At 39.9% G+C, this 21007-nt stretch overlaps 1 protein-coding gene and 1 long non-coding RNA gene across 3 annotated transcripts in view; one reads left to right on the top strand and one right to left on the bottom strand.

The window, feature by feature from the left end:
- Positions 1-21007, bottom strand: part of SULF1 (sulfatase 1) — a 184772-nt gene that overhangs the window by 131497 nt on the left and 32268 nt on the right. The gene's annotated exons all lie outside the window — the stretch shown is intronic.
- Positions 16446-19660, top strand: LOC135444485 (uncharacterized). 2 transcript variants are annotated; one of them, XR_010439224.1, is made up of 3 exons: positions 16446-16611; positions 16720-16912; positions 18880-19660. It is a non-coding gene; the product is annotated as an uncharacterized LOC135444485 (long non-coding RNA). The 2 variants fall into 2 exon arrangements; XR_010439225.1 differs by lacking the exon at positions 18880-19660 and adding an exon at positions 17367-17496.

Raw genomic sequence — 21007 nt, 5'->3', positions numbered from 1 at the left:
GTATCAATGAGTAGGAAGGTAGAACCTGGTTGGTTAGATTAATGTAAAAGGCAGAGCTGTTCTTTCTTCTGTACTGTCCTAAGGGATTCAGAATATTTTTTATAGTTGGCTCATTCTCTTCCCAAGGCTGTACACATAGTTCCAAAAACAGGACTGAAATGCCATTTTGCAACTAGTTTCGAAACTTGTTTTTAATCAGCATTTTAATAAATCCAAGGCCTTTCTAACATTTTCTTCAAACTGGATGCTATTAGGGAGTCACTGAAAAATCAGAATTTTTCAGTGTGGTAAGGGCTGTTGTTTGATGTACAGTCCAACAATTGGCTCCACAGAGGTGGCTAGGAGCTATACTCCACTGCAGGTGATGCAGCTTCCAAGGACAGGTTCACATCCAGCAAAAACCTCAGGCAGAAACAATCCATTCTTTTCCCTAGCTCTGCTCACACAGTTCTTGTTCTTGCTGACTCCTTTGTGTAAGCAATAGCAGACCACTTGGGTGATTTTTTAAGTGGCTAAATTTTACTCAGGTTTAATCAGACCACAAAGCTATGAAAATGATAGTGCTGACAGAAGAAAAGGCACAGAGCCAAGGGAGAGAAAAAACGAGATTCATCTTTCTTCAGAGACAATCTCATCTTAAATTTGCTTAAGTTGATCTTAAAATCAAATTTTAGAACTCACACAAGCTCAAGATGAGTCAAACTGAAGAAATTTTACAATGGCCACCTCCTCTGGGACAGAAAGTGTTCTACTAATGTGCAGCTGTCCTACTACAGGATATGAGACCTGTCCCTCAGATGTTGAATTATCTCGAGAGGCAATCTTCAGATAACAAGCATTATTTTTAGGTTTTAGCCCTGATGCTATTTAAACCAGTCTAATCAACAATAAAAAATTTCAGTGCAGTTGAGCTTGATTTCCTCATAATGATAGACTGAGGTTAGAGTCTCTGCCACGCTTGTTGGAGACACGAGAAGTCTGACCTTTCCTGTCAGGAAGGTAGCCTGACACAGGAACTCCTTAAATAACCTCGCTCTTGCTGGAGGTGTATTCTGCAAAGAGTGCCCTTCTGAAGACATCTTTTTGGTTCTCAAGGAGGCCAAGATATTATTTTCCAGATAAATTAATATAGAGGTTTTTATACCCACTTGTAAGGGTTTTTAAACCTGATTACACCCACTGTGTGCTTTCACGACTTTGCTTCATAGGTGGTAAAGTGGTCTACCTGAACTTTCTCAGAAGAAAAAGGAACTATATTTAATGTATATGTAAATATATGCATGTACATATACACACCATATTTTATTACATTTAAGATTTTTCCTATTAGTTGTGAGTCCCTGAGCAAAAGAAAAAGGCTTTTAACCTGTAGTTTTTCCAGAAGCAGCTGACAGCCTGACTAAGCTCTGTGCTTTTACAGCCTTTCCCTGCAGTGGGACCAAGCAGACAGATCATTTCACTGAAATAAATCATGCTTGCCCTTCTACAAAAATTCCTTTCACACAAACCAATCCACAGCTAAGTTTTAAGACAGCAGTGCCTGAATTATAAGTAGCAATGCAATGGCTGATCAATAACTGTGTCACAGAGCTAATAAATAAAGATATGCCAAGAAACGACTAATTGCAGAACTCGATCCCTGCCTGTCTTGTGAAATCCCCCCAAGTGAAAGTGGTGGAGTGGAATTCACTGCCTAGTTTAGAAGCAATTTTGAGCTAGAGATCTGATCTGCTCTCTTGTGATCTTTCTTAGGAAAAACAAGAGAAGTATTTTATCACTGAGTGACAGTAATCATTGGCATATCATCAGGCCTTTTTTAAACCTCTCCACTTGTGGTGAGTTACTTATTAAAATAAAAATTGGTCATTTTTACTGTGACAGCATAGTTTCCTGCAAATATTTTTCCATTCAACTGTTATTCCCAAAATTAGCAAAACGTAAGGCAGCCTGTGTTAACTCTTTCTTATGCTAAACAGCCCTTGTTAGTTTAACAGAACAAAAGCTTTGATTGTAAGTGCAAATATGTGTGAGAATCTAGAGTCAAAGCACATTGGTGGCTTTTTTTTTCCTGAATGACTTGCTTTGGTGCAAGTTTTCAAATAAAGATTTAATTGCACCCACTTGCATCAATTACAATATCAAAGCACATAAGTTATAAAAACAGAAGGTGCGGACACAATGGCTATTTCAGAGTCTGTTTTGAAAACAGATTAGACAGAGTTATAATGATCATTTCTTCAAAAGAATTTAGAGATTATCAGAAACAGAACAGACTGTGGATTTTAATTGAAAACTCACTCCAAATTCTTTGTATCCCTCTACCCCAGCCTGGTCTCCTTCACAGCTTCTAACAAAATAGTTAATAAGTGGGTTTAAGAGGAGGGATTTGAAACCTGGAGATAAATACAGTTGCAGTTCTTAATACCCAGTTCTTAATATTGCAGTGCCTGTGGTACCTTTGGGTGATCTCATTTCCTGCACTTACACTTTGACGTAATCACACTTAGCACCTGTACGCACAACTCAGCAATTCATTCCAGAAACCCAGACACTCTTTGTGGGCCCCTTGGATTTGAGAACAGCTATCTGTACCTTTCCAAGGAGAAATCTTACTCACATACCCTTGAAAACCCTTTGTGGTTCTGAAATTTCAGTTTCTCTTTCCAGAGAGTAAAAAAATAAGCAAAAAAAAGAGAGCACCTTTTAATATTTTGAATATTAGTAATCTCAAAGACATTTGCTTAGATCATGGAAATTCCCTGGAAGGTGTTCTTGATAAACACTGTTTGTGCATATATAGTGCATATTAAAAAGAAGTGGCATCAGTGATGCTTTTGAGAAACAAACCAACATTTCAGCCTCACCTAGCAAAACCAGAAGTGTTTAACTAGTATTGCTTAATAGTTGTTAGATCAATATATGAACACACATACGTTCCTCTACATACTGATTGTTGCAAAGTCAGGAATATATTGAAATACAGAAAAAGTTGGTATTCTGATTGACAGAAGGTACTCCTTTATGAACATGATGCGTTAATTAAGTCACATCATTTTTTCTTATGCAGAGTTTGTATTTTCTGAGGTTCTTTATTTCCACAAGCAGAATGATGTTGCAGACATCCCAGGAAAGGCCCCTCATGTACCATGTTTTCTGAAGACTCTTTCATTGCAGATGAATCTGGATCATTTTGGCAGAGCAAGAGTCACTGCAGAGAGTGCCTCCCATTCCAAATTAAGCCTCACCTCTTGTCCACAGGGTGAGATCTGGACCACTCTGATTCTTGCTAAACACACAGATTTGGTTTCTCAACTGTCCCCAGCCCCGTGCCAGGGCACAGCATGGCTTTGCTGTCACAGTCCTTTCAGCTGCTCAGAAACTCTGTGTTGGCCTGGGGTCCCACTTCTGGAGCACCCCAGTTTTGTAAATGCAGAACACATCCCCTGTATCCATATAGCACTCTTATTGAGTCAGCCTCTGTAAAAAATCTGTCCCAATGTTTTAGAAGACTGAACAAACCCTTTGGAAAAATTGTTGCCTCCCAAAGTTACTTGACTTCTTGCTCTTCTTAAACTTTGAGCTGATTTTTATCCATGGTTTCTGTCATTGCAAATTTCTCAGAGGGGATTAAGCATTTTAATCACACTGACATAAAAATATTCAGTGATGTCCACTGCATAACTGATAATAAAAATTGAAACATTCTAAAAATATCAGCTAATTTAGAGTATCAAGGACACCTTCAAGGATACTGAAGGATTAGCAGTCAGAGCCAAAGATAGCCAGGTAGCCAATTCAAAGACATTACAAAACCTTTCTGAAAAGTAAAATAGCGCTGTGGTTTTACATCAGATTGTATTTCCATGCAGTTCTGTCACTCTCTTTTTTTATATAACAAGCAGTCTCGGAAACAACTTTAGCAATCACCTACATCTCACAGAAGCACAAATGCTGGTCTGACAGGAGCTGGGATGGACGTGCTCCCTACAGTCCCTGTGGAGCTGCTTTGCATCCTCGGGCAGGCAGAGCTGGCTGCCTGGCACACAGCAGCAGCTGGCATGGGATGAGTGGGGGGACACCTCTCACAGCAAACCTACTGCCGGACAGACAGACAGGGAAACCTCTCGAGTGCATAGGCTTGGAACAGTAACATGTTTTGTTCATGATAGGCTTATCCCTGGTGACCTGAGTTTCAGGCAAAAGAATGCATCTCCCTGTATAAACCTAATTCGCCTACTGTCACAAAGAGGAAGTGTTCAGGGTACCCCAGATAACAAGAGCCATGATGACATCTAGCAATTTCTCCTAACTTTGGTGCATGGCAAGGAAGCTAAATAGGTGTCAGAAGAAGGGTGGTGTGAAGAAGGGGGTGCCTGACATGGTGGTGTGTCCCCCTCAGGGTTCATGAGCATGGGCCAGGCAAGCACCTCATGTCTAAGGTTGCCACTGAGGTCACGACTTCTAATAATTTCCCTTCACTTCCAGACTGTCCCCAAAGCATGCCACTATTGCTTCCTGGATTTCAGATACAGTGATTTATCTTTGAAAAAAATAAACAAACAGTGGGAGAAGGACACATGTTTTAGAGACAAGGTGATTGAGTGTCTTGGAAACCTTCAAACAAAATAGCAGAAATTCTACCAAATTGCCTATTGGTTTTATTTACCTGGTATTCAGGGCTGAGAAGCTTCAAAGTTAAATGACTGTAATGAGTCCTTAAAATCCATATTTGGGTAGATAAACAGATAGTGCTGAGCACTGCTGTTGTCTCCACCTTGTAAGTGATAAGTAAATGGCTTCCAGGAATTGAGCAGCCACTCACTGGGTAAACAAGTCAGTGGCTCTGCTGAATATAAATACAATGGGAATGGGAGATAGCTCTGGGAAAGACCCTGGCATAGGAGAGTCACACACTTTCTGCCTTTACATTTTAAAAATTAGCAGTGGAAACAGTGGTTTGTCCCATCCTCCTGCCCTGTAATGCTTGATTTTGCCCTAAAAACACAAAACAAATGAAACTTAAAAGAGAATTATCTAAATTAATAAAGGTTATTGGCAGAAGAGGGAGAACATTTGTGGGCTCCAAGTTGAATAGAAATGAGCACAGAGACACTTTACTAACCAAACTGCAGCCAGCCTCAAAGGCTGTGAGGTGCTATGCTTAAAAAATGTGTTGTAGAGGTTTTCTCATTTAGGGACAAGCCCAGCAGGACAGCACTGGTGTGCAGCCAGGAGGTTATTCTGAAATCACACCAGAACTACACAGCAGAATTAGCATCACAGTCTCTGGGGAACAGCTCCCTTTTGGTCAAAGTATTTTACAGATAGGTTGCCAGGAACTGAAACCCAGTGGAAACAGCAGTTCCCAAACCAGGACTCACCCTATCTCTGGGAAAGAAGGGGGGGTATGAGAGATAATGTCTGCAGGCTGCAAACTGAGATGAGTGGCTATAATCCTGAATGCTGGATGCTGAATGAGTTGGGGAGAAAAGAGGAGAGAAGGGTCATGAACGGTAGAACTCACTTGGGAGAGGGGCACAGGAAAAATAGTTTGGGAAATGCTGCAGCAGAAACCTTTTTTTCCCAAATCCCTCCTTTTCCATTGTTGCTTCCTTGAACAAAAGCAGCCCATGCAAAGACAAGGGCTTAAAACTAAAAGGCCTGACACATATTTCCTTGTCTCAGTATCAAATATCTCCTGTGATATTTACAATTCTTATACCATAAATAGAAATGCTTGAACACAGAGCTCATTTCCTGGTTTCTCAGAAAATGACATCCTCTTCCTTCTTGCCAGTTTCCCACATCTCTCTGTGCTTAATGCTGGTGGCCTGCTTTTCCCCACCATTGTACTGGTTCTCTTTTCCAGCAGCCACAGCCTCACATTTGGTAACCTTTGCCCTTCCATTTGATCAGAGCCAAAATGCCATCTTTAGAAAGCTAACGTACCAGAGAAAATGGAAATATGAAGCTGGGCTGCCCACCATGCTGTTATCTTACTCTGTTTCCACTGAGGTTTATTTTTTGGAATACACCTGTTGATTTTAAATTAATGAAAGATTTTCTAAATGCACTGAAGCATCTGAAGACTCAGGATCTCCTTAGGAGCAGAGCCCCTTTTAAAACTGAACCTCTATTAATGTGTTAAATTTGAGGCAGAGATACTATTTACTGAAAAAGAATAGTACTTTACCTGCAGGTTTCTTTGAAGTCTTCTTGTCATTACTAGAAATTTCACTGAATTATCTTCCATCCCCCAAGTCAGCTTTCTGCTGACACAAGAGAGCTTCACCTTCTTTTTGATCCTACAAGTGAAGCCATGTGGAAATGATTGAGAGTGACGTCACAAGTTCAGCATTATGATTTAAATTTAGGATTGGGCAGAAGGAGGGGAAAAAAAATTACACGCATCCACGATTACTGTGTTTGGGTCATTCAGATGCATGCTTTAAAAAATAAGGTCTTGTCTCAGTGAATATGAAATGTACCATGGAATCTTTTAAAAGGAGCTATTCTTTGCCTGTATGTGTGTTTATGTAAATATATATCCAAAACTTTGGCTTCTCCCTCAGTATTCCATTGTTTAAGTGAATTTTTGATTGCTGTTGGTACCAGAGGTAATAGTAGTTCGGTGATGCTGCATGTAAATAAATTTTAGACCTTTCAAAAGGAGAAGTGTATGTTACCATAAGTTCCAGGCCTCTTTTATCCTCACAAAATCCAGACATTGAAAAACTCAAAACCACTGAGTTTAAAACACTCACTCATAATTATTGCTCACTCATAATTAATGTCAAATTCAGGTAAATGGAAGGTTACTTTTTAGAACAAACATTTATACACAGAAAAAGTTGAGTAAGTAAATCAAGGGTCAGAGAAAACAGATTGAAGGGACAAACTTAAGGAACTCTATGTTTAGCTCATTACAACTAAGAGGGCGCTGGCCAGCTTTGAGAAGGCCACCAGGAAGAAAGATCCTCAGTTCCCCTCTAGTACTGGGAGCAGTACTAGAGGCTGGTGCTTGAGGTGGAATGGCAAGGTGACACATTCATGCTTTCTGAGCTGAAGTAATGCTCCACTGAAACTCACTGCCACAAAAATACCATCTCCACACGTCTTGAAGAATACAAGTAAGCTCTTTTAGGAGACATGTATTAGTTGATTTTGCTTTATTCTCTGATTTTTATTGCATTCACAGAATCATTAAGGTTGGAAAATTCACCTAAGATCATAGAGTTCAGATCAGAGGAAGCTGGGAAAAATGTGATACATGGGATTGTTTGTGCACTTTAAATTGTAGTAGCTTGGAGAGGTTGTGAGAATATATGATATGATACGATACGATACGATACAATACAATATGATACGATATATGTTGTGTAGTGTCGTGTCATGTCATGTTATGTTATTTTTAAGCCAGAAGTCACTGGCATCTGAAGAAGAATTTTCCTAGAAGAGTTTTATGTCAATATGAGTAGTGAGGGTTGAGGACAAAACAGAGCATCCAAAAGCATCATAGCAGGCACAAAAATGTATCACAAAAGACACAGAAGACATGAGACCTACACAGAGAGTTTAGTTCTTTGAACTTTCAAGCATGATAATAGATACATATGTTTTCTTAAACAGAGGTCAGTATCTTTTGCCACCAATGAATAATGTTAATTTCTAACCTCTGATTCTACAGTAAACTCATACCAAAAGGATACAAATATTTTTCTGTATGTGAATACCAAGATTCATATGCAGTAATGAATACTTGCAGTATTCATTAAATCTCCCTTGTACCACATGCACACACATCATCAGCAGATAAATAAATGAGACAAAAGTGTTCAGCCTCAAGCCTTGTTTCATTGTTTAAGCTTTTCCTTGCTCCTCCAGGGATATTCATGTCAATGTCTTAATAAGGCAAGGACAACCATTTCCATGCCTGAAAACACCTGCTCAAACTCAGGAAACTGCATGAAGTGGAGTAGGACTTGTGTGTTTTCTCAGAGGGAAGAAGTGTGGTAGTTCCTTATCGTTCCTTATCTGCAGTTAACTTTGGCAAGCAATCAGTCAGATATTAGCCAAAAAGACAAACATATAACAAACTAATAAAGTGGCTTTGGAAGTTCCTATTGTACTAATTCATAGCTGATATTGTTGCTAACATGCAAAAGTTTCCTCAGAGTTCACTACTGTAGAAGAACACAAGGATATTGATTAATCCATCTTGCTGCAAGTATTTACTGCCCTCCCAAGTGGTCCTTTAACTTGATCATTGCAGAACTTAAAATGAAATGTGGTCTTTATGAAAGCAATGTTTCCAAATGGAATAATTTGGGAAAAGTTATACAATAAGCCCAAGTTTCAAAATAATAAAGGTATGTATTATATATTAACAATAACATGGGTATTTGTATTAGTGTCACTATCTTGTAAATATAAAAGATGGCATGCAAATTTATTTTGCCCGTTTCCAGGCGCTTCTTTGTACCTTTAGTTAGAGAGATGAGAACCTGTCAATCTTCAGGGCCAAAAGCTGGCCGTAGGATGAGGTCCCTTCTCAGTCTGTGCTAAGCAGATGGAAACACTTCCCTTGCTGGAGTCGCAGTCCCCTTTCAGTGGGAATTTCCATATGGTGTCAGGCCAAACCAGAGCATGTACTATGTGCAATTGCTTCTGCACACGGAGAAGTTTTCTGTAACTCTTGAGTCCAGGGCCATTTTTGCTCTGCTTTTAAATCACCATGATGGCACCAAGCCTTCCTTCTTTGCCACCAGTTTTCTTCCGTATCTACCCTGGTTTTCTTAAGCTTACCAGACCATTTGTCTTTGATGGACCCACCCCATTGTATATCCCACCCATCCCTGGGCTGTAGCCTCGAATCCAATTGCTGTAGAAATTTAATTTGAGCCATATCTTTTCTGGGACAGAAATTCCATACTTCTTAAAAGGCATCCAGTGAAAAAGAAGTCTCTGAACTTAGACATTGATTTCAATGAGACTTTTGCCTGTGTATGCACAGCAGAACTGAGCTATTAACAGCTGATAAAGGACTAGCTGTTTGAAATATGTTTTTTACTTTGATGTTTTTTTAAGGAGGAAGTTAAAAGAATTTAAAAGAACATTTAGATTCAATGATCAAGTATTAAAGGCACTTAGAAGTTCTCAGATTAAGGTGCCATTTAACAAGGCAGGGGTCACATGCAAATTTAAGAATATAGTTGGGGAGAATTCTGAAGAGAATTTTGAAGTTTCCCAGATTATCATAATTCTGGTTGAAGTAATTTGTCTCAGATTTTATGTGGTTTTAACAGTTTTGGCACCATCTATCTGGTTTTATATACATATTTTTAAAAAAGAAAAAGGGAATATAGAAAAAGTGACAAGACCAGAATGTTCCCCCCAAAAGTCTATAACATTTATTAAGAGGTTTTAAAAACTCAAAAAAGAGAATTTCCTGCCTCTCAAACAAAATTCAGTAATTTTATAATTAAATTCAGTAATTGTATAATTGTTTATAAAAAAAACAAAAATTCTGTCTGTAGTGCAGCTACTAAGGGATGGAGAACAGAAATCTGTTACAATAGCTATTTATTTCTTAGTCAGCAGTGGGTCGTTCACAGCTAAGTGTAGTTCACAGCTATTGCACTTCAAAAAACACTTTTCTATTTATAAGCTATCCCAGTGTCCTTTGACTCTTATCAATCTCATTCATTTACCCTGTCTATTTTGCATGCTTTTTCCTGCCTCATTCAATATCTGCAGCTTTCTGTATTAGTTAGGTTGTTTCTTCCTCCTTCTTCTGGATTGTGATGGACAATGTGTTAAATTGATGTGCAATCTTTTTTCAAGTCTAGTAAATATCAAGTAATGTCAGGGGAGATCTGCACCTCCCTTGCAGCTCTGGGAAGGTACACAATCAACCCAGCTGACATGTCAGAGCTGTATGTGGATGGAACATATTCAGTGCAGCGGAATTGTTTGCAGTTCTGCAATACATATATACCTCAGCTAGTTGTAGATAGATTTTCAAAAGGATGTAGAGGAATAAAACATTTTTATTCCTTGTTGCCAAGTTTAATCTCTTACAGGGAATATTGTTTTGTATAAATAATTAAACACTGGAGCCAAAGCAAAACTGTTTCTTTAGACCCAATGATCATTACATTTCTCTGGTCTATTGCTCATGTCCCTGTTTCAAGTTGCACAACATGGCACTTTTTAAGCTGGTGTAGTAGATTTCAGGTAAATGATGTAACCAGCAGGCTTTTCTCAGAAATCCACGAAAACAGTTCCAGGAGATCATTTGTTTGTTCTAATGTCAACCAAGGAAATTTTCATTTCTTGGCCACGTGTCGCCTTGAAAAGTATATCTTCCATAAATACAACTAGTACAGGCCAATATTAGTAGGAACAGACAGAAATAATTCTTGTCTCCTTAACAGAACAATCAAACAGTCTTTACTCTTAAATGTCTGAAGATCTAAATTAAAATCCCTGTCTCTCAAACACTTGCGTATGTGGGTCTTCAATCTGCTCCTGCTGTGTGCTTTTTTTTCTTCTTCTCTACTGCTGCACACAACAAGCTTCAAGTTCTTTACAGAAGGTCAGTATGCCATATCATAAGACAAGAAAATAGTATACTATAGCCATCTGTGTTTGTTCTGTGATAAACAGGAGGGTTTTAACCAAGATTTTTGTAATTCAAAGGAAATTTTCAGCTGACAACACAATTAATCTCCTGATGCTGGTGACAAACAAAATAACAGAGGATGACCAGTCTCTATTCTCTTTTGGACACAGATAGGTGCCATCTGTGACGCTCTGCTGGCTACTGCTGTAGGGAAATCAAGAGCAATGGTCACCTAAAAAGTGACTGCACTGTGTGGTGTCACCATCCCTGTGCACTTTGGGGACTGGCTGACTGAGCTCTGACAACTTGGGTGTGTCAGATTTTGTCAAGCATGGAAAGAAATCGGCTTTTGCAAGGAGAACCTTACAATCCTACTTATCTTAAGTGAATCTCTCTGAACACTGGGAAAGGGAAAAGGAGATGAGAGGAGAGGGAGAAAATGAATCCTATACCTCCCCTATCAGTTTTCCCATTTGTTTCATAAAAAGATGTTAAAGCACAAGACACTTGATTTTATAATTTTTATACCACACTTTTTTTTTGGAAAAACACTGCAAGACCTACAGGTTTTTGGGAATAATGTAGCCTTATCTGGAGAAAAGTTGGGCTGTTTATGCTGTGTTTTGTAACCAACCACTAATTCCCTAAATTAGTTTCCAGTTAACTCTCTCTTTGTGTAAGTATGTAATGGGCTGCTGAGTCAAATATTTTACTGACTTCAATTTGTGCTAAGTATGCTAGTCAAATGCTGTGGTGATGTGCATTAAATGAGTTGCAAAAGAGTGATTGAGTTGTGCAGTCTCCCCAATGGACCGCTAATAAAAAACTTTATACCTTATGAACCATCATAACTCTGTATATGCCACATGAAATAAGGTATTAAAACATTTTAGAGAGCTTTAAAAATTTTATTGGTGCTTTTTTGGTATTGCTCCACCTATAAAGCTGGACTTCCTTAATTAGTGAGGACCTATGCACAGGGGAAAAAAAAAGTGTCTGGGAAATACTGGACCCTTTAAATTTTAAGTAATCCAGCTATAGTTAGTTTTGCTACCATGCAGTTAATTAAGTATTATTAGACCAAGTGGCCATCCATCCTAGGCAGAGCATTCCTACAGGTTAGTCAGTACATGCACTTGAGGTTTCTGATTCAATTTCAAAGTGAATTAGGTTCTTGGATCAGAGGAATTATTTAACTCTTCCCAGGATCTTGCTGCTCAATAAAAGATAACTGCATACAGGAGTGTCTTTAGCTATTTCATCTATCATAACAGGAGCCACTCAAAGTGCTGCTAGCTGCCCATGGATGGGTCAGCAATGCTCTTGTCAGAAAACATTTATCACAAAAAGAAGCAGCTGGACATTCCAAATAATTGAAAACTTACAGAGGAGCATGTGAATCCCATGTCCCAGAAAAATCAGGCATATTTTTTGTAAATGCTGACTTCCCTGCTTCTGGAAGTTTGGCTGATGGACATGTGCTTGAGCAGAGCACTGCAGCTCTACTCACTTCCAAATGAGGCTTGGAGCCATAGATCTGAAGTCTGTGAAGATCTGAAGTTTAACCCTTTCCTGCTGCTGAATATTTTTGCCTTGGTAATTACCCACTAGAATGCATAGATTTCTTAAGGTGTGCTAAGATTTAATTACACAATTATGCTTACCTTAATGAACTAAATTTATGACCCTGAAACCCATAAGACTGTTTCTGCTTTATGGGTTCATGACTGGAGTGAGGAGCGGGCAAACAGCAGTGCCAGCCCCTGCTGACAGGGAGCAGCTGACTGGGGTGAGGCTGTTGAACAACTGGGAAGTTTTAGCCAGGACATGGCAATAACCTCACCCCACAGGAGCACTGCTGTAGGAGCTTCTCTTGTCTCTGACCTCAAAGCTTCATCTCAGCTGTGGGGTTTTTTAATATCGTAGTGACGCAACTTAACGTTACAATCCTATAAATGGTGTTCAACCACAATGCATTTAAATGAATGTATCTTGGTTTTTTTTTTCTTTGCTGAATCAGCAAGATACCATGGTCTCAGTAACAGCTGCTCAGACTCCTCTTTCCTTCAGCCTCCAAGCTGTTTTCCTTGGCTAAACCAGAAAGGCAAAATCAGGGGAATGGGAAAGGTGCTCCTAATGCTTTCCTACAGCTTTAAATTGCATTTAATGTCTGCTGCAGAGAGCAAGAGATGAATTCTCAATGCTGTGTCTGCACCAACCCCTCAGTCACTTTTAGGGCTGAGATGTTACAGAAACACTCAAGTGTCACTCAGGTTTCCCAGCACTGTACCATCTGAAAGGCATCCAGATAAATGCTGAGGATGTTCCCTTTCTGTGGACACTACTGCAGTGCAAACTACCTCCAGGAAAAGTTACTAGGACAGTGGGAGCAGGGCTCTAAACAATCCCAGCAGAGGCTACACCTGCGGTACAGCTGGTGGCTGCTGCAGAATACCAAATAAGTTTAAAATTGCTGCTAAGAGGGGGGATGGTGCTTACTGCAGCAGTGAGGCACCAGGACCTGGTCTGCTTGATTGCTGCAAGGAGTACTTCACCATTATCAGTACAGAATACCAACTCCAGCTCTCATATAGGTACAAGCCTCTGATTGCAACATGGTCAGTACTGAATGTCAGGACCTGAGAGTTGTTCAGCACAAGTCTATTGCTCACTGAATATCTCTATAGGGAAAGCAAACCCAGCAAGAGTCAGATTTTCCACCTACTAGATCTATGGAGAGGGATCTTTAGGCTAATTTGCCTGAAGCTGTCAAATTTAACTCATAGGATATCACAGTATTTTACCTTTGCAGGTAAGGCTTGTAAATAGCTAACCATCAGGGCCTGGCAAGAACTACCACACAATTACTTTGTGAGTGACTGATGGTATAAAAACAGAAGTAAAGCATTTTTAGTAGCAACTGAAATACCAGCATGTATTTTAAAGATTTGTTCACTAGGCAAGAAGGATGTCAATCCCTCAGTCTGTGGCTTTGCACTTCTCCAATATGCATTAGTGGAACCTACATGATTTGAAACATCTGCATCACACTTGTGGAGGGTCAGCTGGACACTGACATTTTTCTGTATGCAGTTCATAAGTTTTTCCTTGAATCTTCTTCCAGAGACCATCTTTAAGTCAGAGGTGAAAAGAAGAATATGGTCTCTTCAAAAAGAGTTTAGGAATGGCTTCCTTAATCCATAGCATAGCAAGAAGCAACACATCATACAGTTCTTTAAAACAGAAATATCCCTGACTCAAATAAACACCCATATCCTGTTTGTAGGATAAGCCAAAATTTCCTTTTTCTTTGTCCCAGATCCAAATTACTCATCTCTTTTTGGGGAAAAAGAAACATTATAATTCAAGTATATGTTCCCAACACAGTGACAGATTTCCCAGAGGCTCTTTTTTTCAGGCCACTGAAGCTGGGCAGAGCATCATGTGGTGGCCCTTCCCTGCCTCCAGCACACATTCCTGCTGTAGTTTCAAGTGCTGGGCTGGCATCACTTCCCAAATGTTCTCTCCTGCTCTGTTCCTTTGCAGCCTGGCCCTCTGCCTCTTTCCATCTTCATCTCTCACCTTCCTCCCACACTTGCCTCGTGGCAGAGTCCATTATCTGAGAGATTTAGCTCCCCAAAACCCAGCGAGAAATGCCCATGTTTTTGCTGTCTTTCTTGACAGCCTGGGAAACTGAGCTGTCTCGGCCAGAATGCTGCCAAATTGAAGTGGTGGGAGAATGTGGCAGAGAGGAGGCAAGGAAGGAGATTTGTGAAAGGAAGCAGGGCCTTCCCCCTTGCTGGTGTTAAGAAATGTTGTGCCTAACTCCACTTCCTTCAGGTCTGTCACCATCAGAAGCAGCAATGAGGATGGAATCATGTTCTCACTGGATTTTACACACCTCCTGTTCCAGTTCTCTAACCATGACAAGTCTCAGTTTCAACAAGGAGCTGCAAACTGAAGATACTGTCTGAGTGCTCAGGAAGCAGCAACATCTTTTTTTTCATTGTTCCCTCTAGAGTAACTCGTATTTCACAGTGGCTCCTTGGAGTAATAATAGTTTCTAGATAAAACACCATGGATTTTTAAGTGCACACCTGAGAGCAATTATGTCACCCTTTTCTTCTAAGTTTCCTCAACACGCCAAGCCTTTCTAGCTGCTTTTCTTTCAGCTGCCAGTACCAGAGGCAGCTAACAGAGCCATAAGCATGACAAGGCATGTGAAGGCATGACAAGGCATGTGAGGAACTTACCAGCACCTCCCATTTTTAACTCTGAAAATTCTGAATGATCCCCATCGTCGTTGAACATAGTTTGGAAAGTCAGTGCACAGTTAACTTCAGTGAATAATCACATCTGTATTAAGGCAGAAAATCTAAGCCCATGTTACCTAAAATCTTAATTGTATATTTAACTGCACAAATAAAGACAGCAAAAATGCAGGCACCAGATCACACCTATTACACCAGATTAGCATCTATTAATACATTCCAAGCCTGAACCAGAATAGCCCATGCTGTTGCAAATTATAAAATAATTTTGATTGTCCTTTTTGTTATTTCCTTTGAGAACTATGAGGTGCTTTGGGAAAAAAAAATGCAGTGAGCTAAATGAAATTTTATTCCAGCTGAAATGCATCACATATGGCCATAGATACAGACACCTGGGGCAAAGTCCCAAAGGGAGGAAAATTAATTTAGAAATCTTTTGTAATGGGATTTGTTAGAGAAGTGTAAGATTACTTCCACTTAACAACTCCCTATAAAAATATGATGGGTTAAGTTTGATAGTTGGCTGCAAAGTGACTTCAGTCCTTTTCAGGTATCCTGGCAGTCCATAAATAGGATGCATAAATGTTTAGTCACCCCAGTATCTCCAGGTATCCTCTGATTCTGTCTAAAGGACCCATTTCATGCAAGACTGCCTTTCCTACATTAGACAAACTTACTACCTTTCTGCAGCTCAGAGTTCTGGTTTTCAAGGCTTTTGGATATTTGGAGATCCTGTTGACATCTTCAGCTCTTCAGCACTGCCTGTCACCACATCTTTCTCCCATTGTGGAGCTGTCAGAATGGCTCTGACCCTCTGTCAAGCTACGCAGAGGGACCACAGGCTAAGTGGGCAGCACTGACAGATATGCATCGATGTTGATCTCTCTGCCAAAGTTAAGAACTATTTTTAACTTTTCATTTTTAATACACACAAACCAGCAAGAAGTGAACTGGAAAGTGAATATCCTTCTCCAGCAACACGAAGGGGTTATACTCCCTAAGATGTTTTCTTCTTTTTAAATGTGAATACATGCATTTGGATGACTCAGCTCATAATACCCCATATGTGAGCTCAAAGTTGAGAGCATCAGTAAAACCATTGTCCATTAAAAGTGTCTAAGTGCTTTCTTGCTTTCTTTTGGCATCTGTCCTGCAATAACGTACCTTACCTTGAAATAATCTCCCTTTTACTTGTGGGGACCACCACTTTGACTGGGAGGGTGGAGTCACTGAGGGGGAGTGAAAGCAGTACCAAAGCCTATGGCCAGCTTAAGCATATTTGTATATTTGCATATTTAAACAGAGAAAGGAATGGAAAGCATTCCCCCACCCCCCCTTTTCAGTGGCTGTCATTTTGAGCATGTGTAGAGGTAGGATGAGGTTAAAAGTTCAGGAAAGAGAGAGAACACAGAACAACATCCTATGCATTCTCTGAAACTATGACAAGGGGCTTAAAACTCTTCCCACGTATTGCCACATACAGTACTCACCGCAAGCAGTCCCCTAAACTGTCTGGCTGTGGTTACAGTTCAGTTCTGAGCCAGGAATGGGGCAGGACAGTGCTGAGCCCAGGCAGGCTACAGTGCTTTCAGCACGCTTTGCTGGATGGATGAGACCTGGCATTCCCAATTAGGGCACTCGCACAAAGCGCCGGCCGGGCCGTGGCATTGCCATGCAGCCCAGCTCCGCAGCGCTGGCTCCGCTGGCAGCTCCAAGGTAAGGACTGTGCACCCTGCCCCGAGCTTGGGTGCAAAAACCACCAAGAGAGGATTTGTACTTATTTGGATTTATGCTTATTTCCTGTACACACTCTGCTCCTCACAGGGAAGCGCACATGGCGATTTCTGTACAGCAGCATATGGGAAGGATGTGGAAGGACGACTGGTTTCTCCCAGGCTTGTGAGGAGCTCCCATCAGAAAGCAGCAATTCAAAATGGAAGGAGTGAGTACCAGCGTCTCAGCCACAGCAAGCAGTATCCCAGCAAGGCAGGGAGGTGTCTGCCTGCAGAGCCAGCAGGTATTTGAGATGGCTTGTAGTGGAAAAGGGATCTGCTTTTACTTTGCTTGTGATGGTCTCATCCTTTATTCTGACACGGCCAGAGTAGATTTAACAGTGCTCATCAAAAATAACAAATTATTTCATGCAGCAAATTTTGCTTGTAACTACATGACACTGAAACACAGAATTAGACAATTAGTTATCCCCAGATCTGCTAACCCTTGTTCTGAGGTTAGAAATAAAAGAATTAACATACATTGGCAGCAATGGAGGCCAGAGCATACATTCTGTATATTCCTGAATTTCTACATTCCCACTTCAAGCAGCACAAACGATAACCCCAGAACCCTTGCCTTTTATTTCTTCTTAGTCTGTTTGTGAGGAAATAATTTTTGATTTCAGTTACTGTCAGGGATTTGTATAGTATCATAATTGACTGGAATAATCTAATCCTTATCTCAAAACTTTGCAGGGTAGTACATAACTGCTGCCACTCAAACCCTTATTGCAACTATCAAGAAAACTGCTCTGGGCTCATGAATATCACCAGCTTTGTGGATCACTCTAAGAAGTCTCATATTCTAGAGAATTCTATTAAAAATAATTTGATCACTTTAATCTATGGCTCCCCACCTGCAAACTCCCAGATTTCACTGGGCACTTTATCTGTTACATGGCTCCCTGATGTCTTTACCAGGTAGAGAATCTTCCAGAATTTTCAAAAAAAAATCCATATTATTGAGATTTTTGTTCATTGATAGGAGGAGATCTGCTTTACTGAAATAACAACAGTAAGCTTCTAACAGGTGCTGTCATAATTGTTCCTGCAAGCAAAGATCTAATTCATATGATAATCTGTCATCGTCTGGCATTTCATCCTAACTGATTTTTAATGCTATATTGATCTCAACTTCTATAATTGGCCTCTTCAAATAGTTCACTTTCAGAGAAAGGGAAATGCAGGTTTTTTTTTTTTTCTTTTAGCCTCTTTTACTATCTGGTATATGCTGCCATGGAATTTAATTCTGTGTAACTTAAACCCCACAAAACAAAACCCAATCCAGAATCTACACTCCTGGAGTCTGAATAAAATATAGACAACTTGCATTTGATCTTGAAATCCTTATGTAAGCCAAGATTTCTTACTTGAGAAAATAAATAATAAGTGAAGAAATTGAAAGGCTTTAATTTTCGTATCTTTAAAAAGCAATGGTTTGGTTACTTCATACAAAGGATGTCACTCCCCATAATATCTCAGCCGGAAAAAAAAAGATAAAGTATTGTCATTAAAAAAAAGAAAGAAGAAAAAAAGAGGAAAAAAAAAGAGAAAAAAAGAGCAAAAAAAGAGAAAAAAAAGAGAAAAAAAGAGAAAAAAAGAGAAAAAAAGAGAAAAAAGAACTGCTTGCAGGCTTTTGTGACTATCTTTCTGAACAGTTGTATTCTAACCTATATAAATCAGCAGCCACAGATGCAGCAGCTAAGTTAACAAAGACGTATGCTGCTCTGTGACCCCCATCATCCCCGTGCATCTGAAAACAGAACTCAGAACTATAAGGTTGCTGAGAATGTGGAAAATGGCAGGCAGTCATCTCTTTCACCAGACTTAGCAAAATTGTAAGAATAAACAAAAAGAAAAGTAAAAACATGTAACCAGTACTTTGCACATGGATGGGGGAGAGAGGAGAATTTTAGGTCATCTAACAGCTAATGTAAACTACAGGGTGGATTCCTTCCAGAACCAAGCTTGTGATTACATTAATCAGACACACCAGAGCTAATGCTATACATTACACTTCCAGGATTTCAATAGCGGGTTTGAGCTACAAAAGAGGGAAACAGTCCCCAATATTGGGCACACCATTAATGGAAATAAAGAACAGGAAAATAATTGCTGGAACAGCCAGTCAGCTGAACACCAGGGAAACAGTGAGTGAGCAATTATCAGTTCATAATCGATGTGACCATTACCCTCTTCTCTTTTACAGCACATCTTTTGCACCTGGCACTTCAGGCAAACAGCAGCTGAAAGAGAACTCTGTAACATGTCCATAATAGGCTGCTCCCCTGCCTTCAGGAGCAAGTGGCCATTTCAATGGCTGCAGATGTTTGTGCAAGAATGGACACTGCTCAGTACCATTCTCTGCTAATGCCAGAGTCCTTGTAGTCAACAGCTTGAGCTCTTTAATTCATGATACAATCTTTTTGCTAAAAGGTCTCAAGGAAACACTGATAGCTTCTGCTTCAGATGTTCTCTCTGAGTGTGCAAGGGATGTGTTGGTTTAAAAGGTCACATTGATGTCCTACATTTACTTACAGTAAAGGCCTTCATTGTATTTTTCTGATTCTGCCTGCCCGAATGGATAGGCATGTTAGCTGTGTAGCTTGCTGAATTCTGAACACAGAAAAAAACCCCAAGTATGTTATAACTGGTTCTCATTAAACTGCTAAATGGAATACTAAAAGGTAGCTTAAAATCAGGTGCATTTAATAAAGTTATATTTGAATTGGCACACGCATGGGTCCCATGTGTTTTTCAGTTTGCTAGTGTTGCAAGTTTATCATGTGTATTACCTATGCTTAAATGTTACTTCACTCCAATAAAAACAGGCATCATTTACAATTTCTCTCAAACATTGCTAAGTCCATGACCCAATTCATTAGCTAACCTTCTGAGGCAGCCTAACACACCCATTGAATTTACTGAGTCTTGGAAAGTGATTTATGCCTTTAGATTAGATATGGGTTTGGAAGATTAAATAAAACCACACAGGGGCATGAAGTGGAGATTTTCTGCAGAAGATACATTTTTAGTTTGAACAGAAATGTACAGAGCATTCATTCACTACATTTCACTTTCCTTCTTAAACCTGCAGAGGTTCCAGAAAATAAATCACAGGGAGGAGTTTCATCAGTGTAATTATATAAAAATTCCACATTGAAGAAAGCTGTGTGATGGGATCTGTAGTGGAAAGAGTGTTTTCACGTTCCAAAATTCCTCTGGGAGAGAGCACAGACACCTCTGTGGCAAGCAGACCTCTGAGTCTCCCAAGGACTCCCTGCCCAGTCCAGGAGGGGAGCTGGAACCCATCCAGGTCTGGCCTCTTCCGATTCTCCGGATGCACTGCTATGACTCAGGCACGGGCATGTCCTAACCCTGACACGGATCCCAAAACAGATCAGTATCCCAGCAAGACTGCGTAATACTCATTCATAACCAGACAGCCTTGGACATAATTAGCAGCCCCTGCAAGTCTGGAGACATTGCAGCCCTCAGATATGATGGATCTCTTGAAATAGGAATTTTACGGATTTGCCTAACGCTGCCCCTTACATTCACAGTCAGAGAAGCTGCTGCTCGGATCTGGGACTTCAGCATACCTCACAGGACTCTGTTTGGTTGCTTTCATGGAAACACAACAGTAGGAAACTATTTTATGTAATTTAACAGTGAGAAAGAGAGGAAAGGAGCCAGCACTGCGGGATTATCCAGCACTCTGGACCACCATCAGGTTGTGCCTAGAATAAACTTCGGCCACCTCGGCTTTACAGAAGCACTAACATGCAACAAGTTTCTGCCTTTCTTTATTGAGGAACAAAATGAAGCTGAAATAATTTATTAGGAAAAAAGTTAGTAGAAAATTTATAAGAGCTAAATTTATTAGAAAAAAGAATGTGGATTTTAATCAATAATCATGCCCATGGTCAGATAAATTTATGCTTGCAAAGGCTTCAACAGATGTTTTTCATTGTAATGGCTGAGATCCAGAATCTTTCTACATTCTTATTTTCTTTCCTCAAACTGCAATAAGACCAGAGGTCACTCCAAATTCTTTGTGTGTGTATGTGTGTGTGTTTTTTGTGTGAAGAAAGTGGACATATGTAAAAAAAAAAGAAAAGATTCCTTCTAAATAGGAAAATAAATCAGAAATACCACAAACCAGGACAAACGCAGATTCTCTGAGTGATGCAGACATTTGGAAATAAAAGCCAGCTGAAACAGTAATTTAGAAAACATCGCAACTTCTTTTGAAGTGAGATTTCTCAATGAGGAAAGCAACTTCTTTGGCTCGATGAAGGTGCAGTGGCACCACAAAGCTCATGCCTTTCCCAAAT

This window comes from Zonotrichia leucophrys, chromosome 2 (genome assembly GCF_028769735.1).
Source record: "Zonotrichia leucophrys gambelii isolate GWCS_2022_RI chromosome 2, RI_Zleu_2.0, whole genome shotgun sequence".
Classification (NCBI taxonomy): Eukaryota; Metazoa; Chordata; class Aves; order Passeriformes; family Passerellidae; genus Zonotrichia; species Zonotrichia leucophrys.
Note: the sequence above shows the minus strand (reverse complement) of the source record. Positions and strands in the feature narration are given on the sequence as shown.